At 36.0% G+C, this 6000-nt stretch overlaps 1 protein-coding gene across 1 annotated transcript in view; it reads left to right on the plus strand.

Moving 5' to 3' along the window:
* The window catches only part of vimr2 (vimentin-related 2), a 90941-nt gene extending 85716 nt beyond the window's left edge, over positions 1-5225 (plus strand). The window contains exon 10 of the mRNA XM_052150116.1: positions 4975-5225. The gene's annotated coding sequence lies outside the window, so the exon portion shown is untranslated. The remainder of the gene's footprint in view (positions 1-4974) is intronic.
* The last annotated feature ends 775 nt before the right edge of the window (positions 5226-6000 follow it).

Here is a 6000-nt window from a genome sequence, read left to right on the forward strand (position 1 = left end):
GTCGATATCACAGGGATCACATTTTTTCCCATTCTGATGGTTGATGTGAACATTATCTGAAGCTCCAAACACGTATCTTAATGATTGAATAAATGACACTGCTGCCACATGATTACCTGATTGGATAATTGCATGAATAAGTAGATTTACAGGTGTAAATTATTTTCTCTCTTTCTCTCGAGTAAGAGCTTTGATATTACATTTTATATACACTTACTGACTTTGAGTAATCTAACAGAATATGTTACAAATTAAATTTTTCAGCATGTATTCTGTAATCTGTAGTAGAATACATTTTACAAGTAACCCTCCCAACCAAAACATTTGTATATTTTGATTGGCACTTTTTAGAGAGAGGGTGTTTTTACATCTTTCGTCAAATGCATGAGGTGCCTCGGAGGATCATCAACACCATCACTCATGAGATATAGGCAGGATCAGATCTGTTCTGTACTGTAGTACCTTTTCAGTATATTATTTTTGGTGCACACAGTATGAAAAGAAATAGAATATTTTAACAACTGAATGCATTTGTAGAATTGTATGTTGAGGTCAGGGGAGAGATATATGATCATGTGAGCCTGATGCCTCATGAAATATCTTGATAGTTTTTTTCATAAGAAGGAAGAGGGAATTTCTGTGAATGCACACAGTACAGTGTGTTCACCATCAAAACCAGTGATTTAAATTTGTTTGAATAAACTTAATTCCATTGAGCAACATTGAGTCTAAAGCCATAAAGTTCTGTAAACACCCCATGTGCCACAAGCAACATGGGTTGCATGTGAGTAAGTGTGAAGTATACAGAAGCATGCATTCTGATAACTAATACAAAATAAATTAACAAAAGAAGCGTGTTTGTTTTCTGGTGATGTTGTTCTGTTTTTATATTCTCCTTTTGCAAGAACATTTGGCATTGGTTTCAAGCAGGCAACAAAGTTGATTGTTGTTTGTTGCCATGATTTCTCAAGAAGTTAGCCTTTAAAAAAAGGGGCAGAATTGATCTTTTCCCAGTGAATTTTCTGGGTGGTTCGAAGGTGAAAGAGATGGAAAACTTTGATGTTGATTGCCAGAATTTAATCAGTATCCCCACCTGGACTTTTTCAGTTATATAACTGCTAATTGTTGAATTACATTTATCTACAAAAACATCTAATTAGGGTTAGGAAGAGAAGAATTAAGCATGATTAGGCCAAGGTGAACTAATGTAACTTAAAATATGATGCAACTTAAATGAGTTTTTCCTACATCATGTTTAGATTTTAAAACATGTATTGTATAGACCAATTTTGTGTGCTGTTGGTTTTGTGTTTTGTGTCGTGTTCAATTTTCGCTTTCTGTTAGGAATAAATAATTAAAAACCCATAAAAACAAACAGACAAGAAGTATAATATCAAGAATCGCTGCTTGGAAAGAACGGTCCTCAGATGGTAAATTAGATACCATATGAAAGTGCTTAAGGGTAGAAAAGTAGAGAAAAATAGTGTTGGCCATCTGTGTGCTATTTAGATTGATCCCAGCAGCCATGGTTGTTTAATACAAAAACTGTCAGGGAGTATCATTAGGTGTGGCCATTTTCAGGCTTCAGATTTCATTAGGCACAGGAAGGTCCACATTACCCTCAGGATTAATGTCAAGCCTCCTGATACAGCTCTGGAGCTGTGATGAGCTTCATGTTACTGACCTTTTTGTGTAAATACACTCTGATTCATTAAAGATTATGTAGACCGCAGGGAACAGCTGAAGAATTACAATCATTTGCCATCTGAAGACATCCTCACTACATTCAGAAAAAAATACTGTTCAAGTGTATTTTAATATTAAGTATAAGTACATTTGAAAAAACACAAAACATCTTGCATTGTGATGTTTCTTTTTTTTACGGACACTTTTTGTTAAAAAAACACCCATAGAGGTTTTTCTCCATACAAAGTATCTTGTATGGAAACCACAACAGCAGAAGTGATGTTGTCTGTGGCCTTCCTTCCTCTTTTCTCATAAAGCCTCTTTCTTGCATTTATCAGGAGGAAGAAGCAGAGGGGTACGTCAAGGCCAAAGCCAACACAGAGAGCATGATAACTCTGTGAGGATGAGAGGAGTCATCACTTTTCCAGTTTTAATTAGTAACATCAGTTTCTCAACAGGCAATCATGTCATCAGCTTCCTTCCAGGCGTTGATTATAGAGAGTGCTGCGTCACTGATACCACACTCTCAAGACATGGTGTGCTTTGGGGCTAAATACTGTTTTGTGTTGTTTTTTGTTCCTAGTTTCATGTGAAAGATCTTCCACAGCTCCCCAGAAAATGATAAATCCAAAAGTTCAATGTTCTGACAGCTGCAATAATGGTATACAATTTTCACACAGGCCCAAATGAGACATAATCAAGCCCCTGCGCTCTAACGCCACCTCAACATGTTGATGTTTTTAGAAGCTTGCAGAATTACAAACCTGCTCCACTCATGGGGTTTTGATTGTACCTGATTCAGGAGGTTGTTAAATGTGCACGATCATGGAGTCATTTATCACACTTTCACTGTGTGTCGGTCACAGTCCCAATATGCAGTTCCAGGTGCGCCAGCGTTGCACACAAATCAGGGAATGGTCACAACAACATTTATCATAAAGAATATGCATCATACTTTAGCTTTAAGGTAAAATGTATTTAAGGCCTGAACAGATCTGGTTTCCCTTTTATATTCATTGTAGATGTGTGCATTAACCTTACCCTGGATCTGGGCACCTTCAGGATTCAGACCAATATATATGTCTAGAATGCTTTTAAAGGGATAAAACCTTTCAAACTAATTTGCTAATTTTCATATTTTTTTCTACTCAATACATATGGAGACTGGTTGATAGATTTTGACCAGAACTAAAGGCAAAACGGAGGACAACTGGTGAAAGAGCTTTGCTCTGTGAAGTTAGAAGAAACATATTTTTTTTCCCCAGGATGTTGATCAAGCTCTGATCCCTGTTGAAATGACCAGCTCAACCAGCATGCAATTCTGATGCTGGTCTAAAGGTTAGTATGCTAGTACTGGTCTAGCTGGTGGACCAACTTAGCTGTTGAAGCTGGTTAGCCAGTTTTATTATTGGGGTTTATTTCTGGTAATGCTGGTGAACCAAAGAAGTTTTGGACCAGCATTCACAACACAATATATGCTGGTGAACTATGATGAGCTATGGGTGAAAATGCATCATTCCTTATAGGAGTCATGTCATGAGTAATGATTTTTCCTTGAACTTTTGAGATAAATAAAGGCACGTAACCAAAAATTGGGCTATTTAATTCTAAGGGTCAAATAGAGTGTGGAAGCTATATTATGACTGTTAAGGCAAAAATTATATCTACTAACACAATACTGTAAGTGGGGAGGAAAATTGTGATATGACACCTCATAAATATATCACTTATCAGAATGAATCTCAATACACATTACTGTCACTGAACAAAATACCCTTGTCCTCCATGAAACCTGTGTATTTGTATTATCCGTTGGTCATAAGTCAAACATCCTGATGCTATTTTCAGATGCCTTCAACAAGTGTTGTTCTACATCCTGTGGTGGAAAAAGTCTGATGATGACTATCCTTAATGGTGAGCAGCTTATTGAGTTTCCCCCAGGAAACCTCCCCCGTGAATCACTAAAAGCTGTGCTGTAGGCAGTCACTGTGGAGACTTCAATTACTGGCATGTCCCAGTCGGCTGATTTCTAACTGTGGCCAGTAAATTAGAAAAAAGGAAGAGTGAGGTAGAGAGAAAGAGAAACTGAATAATAAGGCAATGAAGTTTTACATTTGGAAAAAGCAGAAAAGATAGGATCCTAAAGATTTTTACTTGATCTCTCGACCAAACGTCATGATGTCGTCACGGAAGCCAATGAGGTTGCAGCATGATGTCATGACATAGTTATAGGGTAGTTATGTGTTCATGAGACACACAAGATCCTGTTAAGCTGATGTAATTGCCGTGGCTGCCATATTTGTTTTCAGTGCTGTTTATAGACTTTATCAATTATTATGTTTTATATTGTTTAGTTTGAGAGAAAATTACATATATTATAGTCTGTTCATTATACAAAGTGTTCCTATGCCTTATGAAGACTTTGTTTATGACACATGAGATGCTTGGATTAATTTTGGTTGCTTTTAAGTGTTAAAAATAAGTCACTTTGTACTGGCATTGTATTGAATTTAACCAACGGGACATTAATTTAAATAAATAGTAATTCATGTGGTTTTGGGATGGCATAAGGGTGAGTAAATAATTCTTTTGTTCACACATTGGATACAGGCCAGCTGTCCGCACCACAGGATTCAGTTCTATAATCCTGCAAATGACTGATTTATGGCTCTTAAATTATTGACTAAATATCCTCAACTGACTCTTTTACTTCTGTAGAGAAAGGTCTGTGAAAATACAGACAAAAATTTCCTACATCTTATTTAAGGCAGCACACTTGTGGAACCTCATCATTAAGTGTAATTTGGGGATTTTTTTTTTTTTACCAAAGTAGGCAGAGTTCAAATAGTGACAGTAGATTTTCAGACCGGTAGAACCATCCAGCAATCTGCACAGAATGGTACTCGGCCAACAGCGGGGGGTTTCTGAAGATAAGATTTTGCAGCTATACAATGTAGACACATACAAACCATATAGCTGCATTAAGTGAAATGATGAAAATTAAAGGGATAGTTCACCCAAAGATGACAATTCTCCCATCATTTACTCACCCTCATGCCATCTCAGATGTGTATAACTTTCCTTCTTCTGCAAAACTCTTTGCTCTGTTGGTCCATACAATGCAACTGACATTGTGGCCAGAATTTTCAAGCTCCAAAAAGCCCATCAAGGCAGCATAAAAGTATTCCATAACCACTCCCGTGGTTAAATCCACATCTTCAGAAGTGTGGGTGAGAAACATAATATCTTTGTCCTTTTTTACAACAAATTCTCCTCCTTGCCCAGCAGGTGGTGACAGGCACAAAGAATCTGAATCACCAAAATCAAAGGAGAAGAATGTGGAAGTGAAGTGAAAGTGTTACGGTTAACGAAGTTGACTGCAGAATCCTCTTAAGAACATACTCTTCCACATAGAGCAGATCCTCTGCTTTATGGTTAAATACAGCTTAAAAATGACATGTAATCAAATTGGAGTTTTGTGGCTTTTAGTCCATGTCTGTTAGTTTTAAAGCCATATATTTGCCAGTGTATTTCTTAAAGATGCCAAAATTTGAATTGTATTGGTAACACTTTACAATAAAGTTCCATTTGATAACATTAGTTAATGCATTGGGAAACATACAATGAACAATATATATTTTTACAGCATTGATTAATCTTTGTTAAAGTTAGTAAAAATAAAATTGTTCATTGCTTGTTCATGTTATTTCATAGTGCATTAACTAATGTCAACTTATACAACTTTTGTTTTTAAAATGTATTACTTTATGTTGAAATTAACATCAACCAAGATTATTAAATGCTGTAAAAGTATTGTTCGTTGTTCGTTCATTTTAACTAATGTTGTTAATTAATGTTTAGAAATGGAACCTTATTGTACATTGTTACCAGTTTATTCTCTAAAATATGTAAGTCCCACCCCAGCTTCCTTTATCAATAGAAAATAAGTCAACACACGATACATAGCTGTCCTTGTCAAGAGATTTCCAACCTGGTCTCATAAAATCATGTTACCTGTATTTTTGCTAATAAAATATTTTTGCTTTGTTCATACCAAGGCAGTTTCCAGGTGAAATGCACAATAGGGGCACTAAAACCACAATTACTTTTATTTGCCTTCTCACAATAGAGTACAATTATTCGTTTTTTTTTTCTCACAGTTTTGTTGTGTATGTCAGATGCAAAAACAATATTTCAGATTATTTTTGACTGTTCAGCCCTCAATTTAGCCATGTACAACTGATTCATTTTAGAATGCCACTTAAGTTGCTGTTTCAATCCTATTGTTGCTACTTCAACTAAAACAGCAAGACC

The sequence above is a fragment of the Xyrauchen texanus genome, chromosome 19 (genome assembly GCF_025860055.1).
Source record: "Xyrauchen texanus isolate HMW12.3.18 chromosome 19, RBS_HiC_50CHRs, whole genome shotgun sequence".
In the NCBI taxonomy this organism is placed as follows: domain Eukaryota; kingdom Metazoa; phylum Chordata; class Actinopteri; order Cypriniformes; family Catostomidae; genus Xyrauchen; species Xyrauchen texanus.